Source organism: Pinus tabuliformis, chromosome 9, assembly GCF_031772625.1.
Source record: "Pinus tabuliformis cultivar Carrire ecotype Pingquan chromosome 9, CPIR1, whole genome shotgun sequence".
NCBI classification, from domain to species: domain Eukaryota; kingdom Viridiplantae; phylum Streptophyta; class Pinopsida; order Pinales; family Pinaceae; genus Pinus; species Pinus tabuliformis.
This window is the reverse complement of record NC_142307.1, coordinates 318,562,891-318,575,771: the sequence shown is the minus strand read 5'-3', so window position 1 is coordinate 318,575,771 and position 12,881 is coordinate 318,562,891. Positions and strand designations below refer to the sequence as shown.

General features: G+C 38.6%; 1 pseudogene; it reads right to left on the bottom strand.

Moving 5' to 3' along the window:
• Positions 1-1,323, bottom strand: part of LOC149148502 (floricaula/leafy-like protein FL1 pseudogene) — a 28,034-nt pseudogene extending 26,711 nt beyond the window's left edge.
• Between the last annotated feature and the right edge of the window lie 11,558 nt (positions 1,324-12,881).

Here is a 12,881-nt window from a genome sequence, read left to right as displayed (position 1 = left end):
TCATTTTCTTCGCACTGCTGTGCGATACTTTCTTTGCATTACAATGCAGATGATTTACATCAAAATCGTTTTCACACTGTTGTGCGATCCTTACTTACAAAACGAAGTCAACACATGCCAAAAACTTCCACGCTGCTCCCTGTTCTTCTACACTGGCACTGCTGTGAGTTATTTACAATATATTCACACTACATGGTCAAAACATCACCAAAAACATATCTAAAGCATATGCGTTCCACTTCTTCTTGAATTACAATTCATATCTTCACTTGACAACCATTACTCACACATACCTTCACGTCTTCTGCCTTTTAAGCTTAATGCAGCTTCGCCTCTCACTACTGTGCATATAAAAAAACACTCTCAATAAAAAGATTTACTGCACATTCCATTATTTTCACTCAAGGGAAAAAACCCTTTTTTTCATGCGGCTGGTCACAATACATAATAAAAAAATATATGACATTTTTTTTATTTTTAGCCATACTCTCGTGACCAAATACAAAACATTAAAATTAAATCTTCACCAACCATTTACGAACCACAGTAAATTTAATTAAATGTTTTACTGACGCAAACGACAGTCAACAGGAAGACTTTCACTCCACGCAATATTTATTTGCTGCAGGCCTGTACGCAACTTGGATTGATGGACGGCGGAGAACTTTGAACCGAATCGGACGGTTGTGGTGGATATCAAAAGCCTTTACATGACCAACCTTTACGTTCCGATGGAGCAGTGGTTTTGCAAACATACAGAGGACGCGTGGAGAAATCTTATTGCATCGGGCTTGTGTGTACGGAAATAGCTTCACAGCAAAAGGCGGTCCTATGAGTGTCAGGTGGTTTTGCTGAAGTGGTGTTCCTGTTGCCGTCGCAGTTGGAATTAATATTCCAACACTCCCCTTTAATTTCAACTGCTGGGCGTTTAGACATACCCAGACATTTCATCAAAAATTCAAAACTCTTCTGATCCAATGGTTTGGTCAGTATATCTGCTACCTGCTCCTTCTCTGCTCTCATGGGAGTTTTAATTTCGTATCTCTCCCCTATAAGATGATCCATATGATAGAGTTCTAATAGGGTCTTCATCAAATCTTCAATCTCTTCTTCTGTCATATTGATAAGGGTGTTGGCAGTGAAGCCCATCTCAACCATCTTGGCAAGAGTTACATATCGAACTCTATATTCTTTAAACAGATCTTCAAGAAACTTTAATTCCTTTCTCCCATTCATGGGTTCTGTCCATTTCTTATCTTTAACTCCATCTTTTAAATAAACAGGGTCATCAACATGACTAGATAAGGCAAACAAAGTATTCATACCTTCATTTGTTGCCTCTTGTTCATTTCTCCTCAAGGGTGTCTCTTGCTGCCCTTGCGTTGGCACTGCTGTTTGGGGATGTACTTCAGCCATCTCCTCATCACCTTCATCATGAGACAAACAGTTTTTAACATTTACTGTTTTCTCTAAGCTTTCATCACAAGCTTTCTCTCAAACTGAGGTTTTACTGTCTTTACTTTCTCCATGCCTTGATAGGTTGTCTTGAGAGTTTCCCATGCTTCTCTGGATGTCTTAGCTGTTGCTATCCTTGGAAACACACTCTCATCCACTGCTCGATACAAGAAGTAGAGGGCCTTAGCATCCTCCTTCTTATAGTTCTTCAACAGCTCTTTCTCTGCCTGAGTTAAGCTATTAAACTCATCATCATTTGCTGGTTTTTCAAAACCATCCTCAACAAATTCCCATAAATCTTCTGAGAAAAGAAAAGCTTTCATAACTATTGCCCAATAGTCATAGTTCTTTTCATTAAGCTGTGGGAGCTGGGTGTTAAACATACCCATGCTAGTGCTGGTGTTGGCCATTCCTTGCACTTCTTAACTATGCTTGAAATTCTTGACTGTGTTTTTAAAATGACTCACTGTTTCTTCAACAGCAACACAGAAAATTAATTTGAGAAATACCTGAATCCTTTTGGCTGAGACTTCTCTCTGCTGGAGAAGCTACTGCAGCAAATAAAGTCCTTCCTTTAGCTTCTTTGAGGTCTTCAAAGAGCCTGGACTAGCTCTGATACCACTGTTGGGGATTTTTTTGATAAAATCCTAAAAACAAAAAAAAAACTAAACACACAGAGGCAATGCTCTGTTTCCTTGCCACAGGATCTTTTGCACACGGAAGTTTAAAAAAAATTTCTTTGAACAGAGTATTACACTTCCACACAAATATTTGTATTCATTAAAAACATTATGCCTAATACAAACTTCATCCTCTTTGCTGAGAGGGATTCACCAAAAAACATTTCAGCAAAATTACTCTGTCTCCTTTATAAAAAAAAATTTACACAGCTGTGTGTAAATTTTTGTTTACATTTACTACTGTAAAAAAAACTTTTACATATACTACTGTAAAAAATAAAAACTTACAAATCCGTTCTTCACATTGCATAAAACTGCTATGCATTCCAATGCATGAGCTCCACAAAAATTACCACGTTGTGCATTCTCATTCACACTGCTGTGTGAAAAATCTATACTTCATTTGCAAGCTGCTCCAGTTTCATTTTCTTCGCAGTGCTGTACGATTCTTTCTTTGCATTACAATGCAAATGATTTACATCAAAATCGTTTTCGCACTGCTGTGCGATCCTTACTTACAAAACGAAGTCAACACATGCCAAAAACTTCCACGCTGCTCCCTGTTCTTCTACACTGGCACTGCTGTGAGTTTTTTACAATATATTCACACTACATGGTCAACACATCACCAAAAACATATCTAAAGCATATGCGTTCCACTTCTTCTTGAATTACAATTCATATCTTCACTTGACAGTCATTACTCGCACATACCTTCACGGCTTCTGCCTTTTAAACTTAATGCAGCTTCGTCTCACTACTGTGCATATAAAAAAACACTCAATAAAAAGATTTACTGCACATTCCATTTTTTTCAGTCAAGGGAAAAAACTCTTTTTTTCATGCGACTGGTCACAATACATAATAAAAAAATATATGAATTTTTTTTTATTTTTAGCCAACCATTTACGAACCACAGTAAATTTAATTAAATGTTTTACTGACGCAAACAGTGGTCAACAGGAAGACTTTCACTCCACGCAATATTTATTTGCTGTAGGCCTGTACGCAACTTGGATTGATGGACGGCGGAGAACATTGAACTGAATCGGACGGAACAGGAAGACTTTCACTCCACGCAATATTTATTTGCTGCGGGCCTGTACGTAACTTGGATTGATGGACGGCGGAGAACGTTGAACTGAATCGGACGGAACAGGAAGACTTTCACTCCACGCAATATTTATTTGTTGTAGACCTGTACGTAACTTGGATTGATCGACAGCGGAGAACGTTGAACTGAATCGGACGGTTGTGGTGGATATCGGAAGCCTTTACATGACCAACCTTTATGTCCCGATGGAGCAGTGGTTTTGCAAACATACATAGGACGCGTGGAGAAATCTTATTGCATCGGGCTTGCGTGTACGGAAATAGCTTCACAGCAAAAGGTGGTCCGATGAGTGTCAGCTGGTTTTGCTGAAGTGGTTTTCCTGTTGCCGTCGCAGTTGGAATTAATATTCCAACATTGGACTTTGGTTTGCATAGCTTGGTAGATGACCCGAAGATCGGGCTATCAGCCTAGTATTTTTATTGCTTGGCGCTTGACGTGTTAGACTTTGTGTGTTGAATTCGATTCTTGGTATGCAGTTTGGTTTGAAGGATTTGGATAATGGCCTTCAATGGAATATGTTCCATAAGATATGAAAAGTACTAATAATTTTATGTTTGGTTGTGATTCATGGGCGAGATTGACAGAGAGTCTACTGCAAATTCAAATTTTCAAAGTACTCGTAATGGTTCGAATGGACAGTTCTCGAAATGGCACATCGCAGATTCAACGTCCACTTGTATTTTGAGTGGGTAGAGTTGGTCCTAAAAATTTTGTAGTCATTCTCGGAGCTTGATCGCTTTAACATTCAATTTGAGCAACCAGACCACGGGACGGAGTCTTGAATTGGGCGAGACATTGGCAACCTCTGTTCGGAAGAAAAAAACATGCTACACCTATATTCACAATCTTGTAAGGGGATACCTGTGTTCATAGTATATGTCTATTGGGCGAGCTTTCAATTGGTAATCGAATGTGAAAAAACATTCCAGGTATTTTTACTAGCTTTCATTTTTGGGCTAAAGAAAATTATTCTTGTGCTATTGATAATGATTAGGGTTTTTTTGTTTTCATTTGAGTATAACTTTGTTGATGAGAATTTTTGCATATGGTGGAGAAGGCTCTATTTCCTCATTTCCTTTGTGAATGACCGGTGAGATTTTATGAATGCATCGATTGGTGTTTCACAACCAGCAAAAGCTCAGCTAGAGTTTGACCTGCCTGATTACCATGAACTCTCTCTTTAGAGACGAACTACCCCCTACGAAAGGGTTAAGCACCTCTTCCGTCAAATCCAAAACTTCACCATTCTTGTTAGATCTATCCATGGAAAATCCTTCTAAGGTAATACAACAACACTCAATTTCTTCCAAAACAACTGTAATATAACAAATACAAGAGAGCATTGTCTTGATTGCAACCTCGATAGGAGAAGAGAAAAAACAAGTTCAACTCTATCTTGAGGTTTAAGCATAGTTATATCCTAAAAATTAATGGCATACTTTTGTCCAGTATCTGGCAGTTAAAGTTGGAAATAATTAATTCCTACTTGTCTATGGTTGTAATTCTCCATTTGAGGAGTTTGTTCCTATACGATAGGGATTTAGTTTTCTCTAGTTTAGTGTGTGGTTGAGAGAATCTCTCAACCACACTAGTGTACGTCCAAGATAGAATTCCTATCTTGAGACTATTGATTGTATAAATATCTTGTAATTTCCTCATTCATTAATGAATAGAAAATATATTGGTTGAGTTGTTTTTATCTTGGTATCAGAGCCTGTGAGGGCCTAGCCCCTCCTGGGCCTGGCCCCTCCTAGGCTGAGGGAAAGTAAAGAGTTTATTATATATTGTCTGTCCATCTATTTTATGGTCTGTTCAAGTGCTTGATCGAACCTGTGTTGATCGACTATGGAGGCGTTGTCTCTTGTTTGCGTGGACGTTAGGGAGCTATCTGCGAGCGCAGAATTTGATGTGTTTGTGTTCTACTGGTTCGAACCTGATTGGGAGTTTCTGAGTATCTAGGGTGAGTGGGTAACTCCATTCATCTCTCTGACAGATGACAGATGAGGTTAAGATGTTGTTGTTGGTACAGCCGCTGCCATTAGCATTAGGTTTCGTTGTGCAAGGCCTGGTACAGAGCCGAGGCCTAGAGCTGCCGGAAGGTCTTCATTGGAAACTGTTATTCCGTCTCGCCGAAGAATCCCCTCATGACACGAGTGTGAGGGAGTGCGATCTTCCTGTTATTGATTTGTCTTCGGCGAGGGATGATTTGGTGCGCAGGATCGCCGATTCTGCTGCGGAGTTCGGGTGCTTTCAGGTGATAAACCATGGCGTTTCTTGCGATGTGGCCGAGAGGGCCGAGAAGGAATGCGGTGGATTGTTCGAGCTGGCTCTGGAGAAAAAGGAAGTGGTGTCAAGGTCTCTGGAGTCGCCTTTTGGATTGAGGATGGTGGATGCAATACCAGTACTTCAGCGAGGTAGGAATCGTTTTGGCTGGAAAAAGAGGCCAACCAAATTGAAGAGAAGGCTGGCTTGTCAGGCTATGATCTGATGCCCATTCAGATTGTGATGGCCGGCGCTGTGCCTCTCTGAAAGGAGCTGGAGGATGCATTATAGATCTGTTGATGGAATCTGGATTCTCATATTTTACAATGGTGAGTCTGAGATGGCTGCTTTCGTATTGGAGTAAATAGAAATATTTTTTATTTGGATGTGTCAACTGGTTGCGTGATTCAAAAATTTCGTGGACATGATAATGAGGTGAATTCAGTAAAATTCAATGAGCATGGTGCAACAATCATATCAGACGGATATGATCATACAGTTAGAGCATGGGATTGCAGATCACATAGCACAAAATCAATTCAGGGCTGTGGTGGACGTCTGAGCTGTGATGGTGGAGCTTTGAGTGCCGACATGGAAAGGTATTTGCTGTTTATGGGCTGGGTCTTACCAAATCTGCACAGTTTGCGTGGAAAAAGCACGTGTTCATAAAGCCTTTGGTGATATTCAATTTAATGAGTTTGGATGCGATTCCAGACCAGCTTTCGGTTTCCTTTGGGGATAGAAGCCGGAGAAACTCGCCACGGTGGAGTCGATCGGTTGGAGAAGTTCTTGAGCTTAAGAATGCGAATGTTGTCTTTTTGAATCTGGGATTTTTTTATTTTTTTTTTATCCGTGCACTATAATCATACGTACAGTTTTTTCATGGTGGTGGAAATTTTTATTACTTGGCGGACGGCAGGACAAAGTCTTTGCATATGGGCTCCCTACACGTCATAGACACTTGGCCTGCACATCCATGTTTGGCTTTGATTCATGGTTTTTCCCTTAACATTTCAGATTTTAAGGAGTTTCATGCTAATTTTATCTTAGCCGAGAACAGCATGGTCTACGTTTCGACCCGCAGGTCGGCAAAGTCCTCGAGAAAAAGCTGGGCTGCGGTTTACTCGACCTCAATCGAAACAGGGGAAACGAGGTGCCTGACGCCCGACGAAATCGCAGATTTTAGCCCCGCTGTGTCCCCCTCGGGCGAGTGGGTCATGGTGGCCTCCGAAGGAGAGCGGGGATGGCAGGGCGAAATACGCGATTTGGAGACCGATCTTATGTATTCAGGGCCTCTGATGGTTCTGATAGAAGGCTTGTTGTGAAGCACGGCGGGTGGCCATCTTGGGCCGACGATAACATCGTGTTCTTCCACAGGCAGGCGGAGGACGGGTGGTGGAGTGTTTACAGAGTCTCCGTTAATTCCTCATCTGCCCCGGTGGAGAGAATTACCCCGCCGGGAATCGATGCCTTCACACCGGCTGCATCCCGTACCGGGCCTTGGATTGTTGTTTGCCACGCGCAGGCCTGGGAACGGCGTTCTGACGTTCGTGAGCGAAAGGGACGGACTCCCAGAGCTTTATCTCAACATATACCTTAAGGATAACCTGCCAATTTTAGCAGGGAAAGGGGAGGAAAGTAACCGGCGCGAGGCACTGGAGGATGAAAGAACAACTTATGTGTGTCTGCGATTTGGAGAGTGAGATCCGAGCAGATGACAGCAGATCGGTCGAACCGGTGGACTGGTTATGTTGGCAGAGGATTGGTTGTGAAGTGGCAGCCCAGCATGGAGAAGATTGTTGAGTCTATTTTTTTTTTATGTCTTGGAATCATGGATAATATTATTGAGACTTATTGAGCCTAGCTAACTCAATGTAGGTAAAGTTGTTTTGTTAGAATTCATGACTCTAACAAATGACAGGATAAGCATGGAGTTCCAAGAAGTTATTTGACAAAGATGCCCAAGATGTGAACTTGGGATAAAGGAGCAGCAACAATGTTTATGGTGGACAACAAAGTAGATTTTTTGTTTTTAGTGTGGTTTGTGGAATAGACTCCCTAGCATATTATTGTAATAGTCATTGTATGTACCAGAAACTCCAAATGTTGAATGTAAGCCTTGTAAAGGCATTTGAAAGTTCGTGGTGATCTCAAAACCACTTTGCAATGGTTTGTGGTCAGCCTGAAACCATCTTTTGTCACTGTAATGTGATGGTTGGTGGTGAGCCAGAAACCATCTATAGAGCCTTAGTGGCTACAGGAGTTGCCCGGTGGTGGCACGTGGAGATTTCTGCTCGGTGGCAGTAGATTTGATTTCCCGGTGGTGGCGAATTGGGGTTCCGTGATCAGACCTACCCAGTGGTGGCGAATCAGAGCTCTGTGATCTGCTCGGTGGAAGCAGATCGGTGTTTTGCCTGGTGGTGGCATATTGAAGTTGGCAGATTTGCTTGGTGGTGGTAAATCGGACTTGCCCAGTGGTGGCAGATTGCCTTTGTCGCTGTGTGTACATAGGAGCTTTGTGCTCGTAGGAGCAGGTGGGCTGTAGTAACACCTGGCTCGGACTCAAATGATTTTTTCTGAGTAGAAGGGGATTGGCGTTTTTCGCGCTGACAGCAGCGCCAGGAAGGCCAACTGGCGCGACTGTTAGGCCATTAATCGCGTCAATGGGCGCGGGTTTTACGTTCAGGATCGCGCCAATTCACCTTCAAGTGGATCCGCGGGATCAGAGAAGTTGTGGATCTGTCCGAGGGCGGCAGATTGTGTTTTTGGAGGTTCTGTACATGATATTCGCCTGATGGTGGTGGATTTCACTATTATGACAAGTAGTCATTAAGGGGGGGAGTTGGAAATAATTAATTCCTACTTGTCTATGGTTGTAATTCTCCATTTGAGGAGTTTGTTCCTATATAATAGGGATTTAGTTTTCTCTAGTTTAGTGTGTGGTTGAGAGAATCTCTCAACCACACTAGTGTACGTCCAAAATTTCCTATCTTGAGACTATTGATTGTATAAATATCTTGTAATTTCCTCATTCATTAATGAATAGAAAATATATTGGTTGAGCTGTTTTTATCTGTTAATTCAATCTTCTGATTTTGAATGCGAGACTCATTGTTTAACTGGGCGTGTTGATGTCAACGGAATTTATTTTCCTTAGAATGTAAATATTCTAGAAATATGGAATTTTGATCCTATGCCCACGTAGGGAAACTGAATAACGTAACCTTGAATATTGTTTGTATAACTCTTCGTATATATCCAACAAGCAAGAAGTCTATTAACTTAGATGGAATAAGTACATAAGAACATAATACAATCAATGCAATAGTGGAAGCCAATTAATCATATTGATAAAAGAGTATAGTGTCATTGTTTAGTTTTGAAATTCACAATATTTAACATTGAACATGTCTCTTTTGTTGCAATGGAAATGGGTCTTCGGATATGATGTGGCATTTTGATGATAATATTCTAGCTCGAGCATTTGAGAACATCTAGGTTATCTGACGTGATTTTTAAAAACAAATGGAGAGAAATGATGTGGTATAATTTTCTTCCATATTTCCATTTAATTTTCTACCTTAATTTGTAATTTTTCTTTTTCTTTTGCAATTTTTGAAATTTACAGAGATCATGTGAAAAAATGTTCCTCGATCTAGGAAGGACGCTGAGTTTTCCCTTCGACACTTATGGAAATACCATCTAAGTACAAGGCCACACTCGAACTTCAAATACTAGGGTAGCTTGAATTTTCTTGGTATCATCTTCTCCATCTAGATTATAATAGTGAGACTTCTTTGGATAAAATATGTCGTCAATTTTTAGACCAAATTTCAATAATGTGATTAAATCTGAAAGGAAATCTTATTATTAATTTTTATCTTATCGACTAATTCCAAAATATGGGTAGTTATTGTTGTTTTCTCTTTGTAATAATTGAAGGAATATAATTGAAAAATCCCACTATATTTGATTTGTTTAAGATTAGAAAATTGGGATTAATTTTCATACAAAAAATTAAAACAATAATAGCCCTCGTTCAGAATAATCTGCTACAACTAAGAGTGCATAACAAGATTTTTAAGGTTCATTTTCGGTCTATGTGCTACTCTTGAAAACCTATATAAATCCTCTCCCAAATCAATCTATCAAACTTTCTCTGAGTAACTCTAAGGTTCCTATGCACTCTGATAGTAGAATCCATCCATTATATTTATGTCAAATAATTATTTCAACTTTGTCATATAGGTTAAGATCTCACTTTCCTAGTTCTATCTTGCTTTAATTTAGCCACTACCAATGGGCTTGCTTAGAAGTGATAGGTGTAGGAGAAAAAGTCATCTCCATAGTTGTTTTCAACTATAGTTACATTTATAGATTGTTACAAGATTCCAAAATGGGGAAACCTGTGGAGTGTGTGTCCAAGGACCATTTTTCTTGATTTAACTTAACGGTCGCTTCTATTGATCTCTATATTGATGTGTATGGTTCAATTTCTCCACTATACCTTGTATTTCTTCTATTTCACCATTCTTATGCCTTCAAAAAAATTTCTATGTGGGTTGTGGGGGTATGTATATATCCTTATGGATTCCCACGAATGTGGATTTTACAAACTTATCATGTTTTAGAGGCCTATTCATGCTTCTTGCAACCTAGACTTGCATTCATTCTAGATTTGCATAGCTAGGTCTTGTGGTTTCTACCATATTGTGGCTATGTTGCTTTTTGGTCCTCAATCAGACGTTGATCATCATTCTTGCAGTCTCCTATCACTTTGCAAATCTTCACTCTGCACACTGCATCTTTGTATGTCCTATAGGTTGCAACTAACTTAACTGTCTATGAGATTTACACCCCTACGAAATCAACAAATTTGATTTAGATTGAATCTCACCACTTTGAAGTTGATGTTCCTCATTGACATTCAAGTGTTGGGGATTTTCACTGGAACTTGTCTCTTTCTTGGATGCATCTCTTGCCTTTTTCTCAACTGCTATCAATTTAATATTCAGACTGACATTGATTAGGTGCTGCTCTAACATGATTATAATCAAAGAAACCTTCTCCTCCCTCTTGTATGAATTAATCAGATAAGGTTTTTCATCCTCTTACAGTTTATATTGATTGGCACACCTTAAGGTCATTACATATCTTCTCCACATGTAGGGACTATCTACCTTAATCTCACAAATTCCCATGGGAAGTACATCACATTCGAGTTGACTAGTAAACTAGGAAGAACTCATGAACTTGAACTCACACTATTTTGTGACTATCAACTCTATACATTATATGGAATTGTCCTAAGGGATTTAGAGCTGGATGGGCCTTAGATATAATATAAATTTGTCAATCAAAAACTCTAATATAAAGTTCTTCTAACTTCCTAGATTGAAGATTGAAGATTGTAGCCACTGTAAACCTTTTTATTAACATCTTGATAAGGAACATGATTTCTCTTTAATTTCTTGCAAAAACAATTGGGCTTTTAGAATGGTATTAATGGACTTTGGGTCATGTTACCTTGTCCTAAATGTACATAGCTTTTTCATTTCTCACTAAAGGTTTAAAAATCAAGTGACTCTTAACTCTTGTTTTGAATGTATCCATGCAAGTTGTTGTCTCTAACTCATTTTCAGTGGAATTGCGAAACTTATTGATGATTCTAAGATAATGTTTTTTTATTTTCTAGAAAGTTGCAACTATATGGTATTCTTTTGGAATTCAACACTGTAATCATTAACCTTTTCCCATGATTTTGTCCAAGGTGTTGTCATTCTCTTTCATACCCTCAGGTCAGAACTTTTGCAATCCTTGTTGTAATATTTTTTTCCCAATTGAGGATGGGAAGTATTACTTATTTGACGACAATAATTTCTTTTCCACCACAATATGACTTTTCATTGTATGTATTACTATGGGATTTGGAGGTTTTCATGAAATCTAAAGAGTCCAATTCACGAGATGCTTCTTAGCTGTCCAGTATACCTTTTCTAACTAATTTTTATCAGTCAATACATTCATTCTACGAGTGGAAATCCAACATTCATTATGTATTACCATGGTTGTTTTAGATTTATGCCCCATTTCACTGTAGAAGCACCTTTGTCTTCACTCGTCATGTGCTTTCATCTTCCCATCATTTTCATCAATTAGTGCTCTAAAGACTTTACCACAACAAAAAATAAAGAAAAAATAAACTCATTGCTTAGTTTCTTTACCTCATCTTTTCATTTGTTGCTTGGATATTCTTGAGGAGGTTCATTTTCCCTCACATCCTCTAAGGGAGAGTAGTTAAGCAATGCTAGTACTGCTTTGGGGAGTAGCTAAGCTACCACACAAGTTCCTGCCCCTCACGTCCTGAATCCTACATGTTAGATGTGGCACATGGGTGACACGAGTTTGACTCATCTCCTATTTGTAGGACATGAGTTTGATTCGTGCCAGACATGAACGCTACTGGTGTCCTGAAATTTGGACACATATATAGTGAAAAAATATCTTGAAGTTGGTTTATTGCCTCATTCTCATGCAATTTAGTCACAATGTTGGATTCTCAAAGGTTTTGGAGTGTAGCTAAGGATAATTAAGCAATATTAGAAGGGAATACATGTGCTAGGAGGTCGATTTTTCTTGTCCCTGTTGATGTTATTAATGGTAATGTTAAATTCTTATCCTTCATTTTCATCCTTTTACTTAAATTTTTAACATTACCATTAATTGACTTAGGATGTTGGAGAGTGGTTTCGACCTCATTGGATTTCATATGGAGAAAATAGAATTTTAGATCACACTCAAAATACAGCAAACTTAATAGTTTTTTAGGATTTTAGAATTGAGGGGGTTACAATGTTTATGTTGGAGTTTTTAATGTATGACGGTATGGAACAAGCATTTAATTAAGAGGACCACTCCCTTTATGTACCTTGATGTTGGATGCTAAGATTTTTCTATCTTATTTTAATGCTTAGAGGGTCATATTGATTATGAGGATCCCAATATAGATAATGATTTTGATGATATATATTACTAGACTACTAGTTATTTTTTGTAGCATGATTTTTTTGGGACTATACAAGCCATCTATGGCCTATTTGTTGATGTATTTTGTTTAGAGATTGATTGCATTTGCACTCAATGATATTTTGGTTATATGCATTAGTTGCGTGATTGAATTTATATCATCATCATGTAAATGTTTTATATATTTCATTTTCATATTTTAAGTGTAATTCACTAATTTTTTATATTTTTTTAATATATATATATTTTTAATATATATATATATATATATATATATATATATATATATATATATATATATATATATAATGTGTTCTCTGTGTCATACTTTGGGGGTAATCATG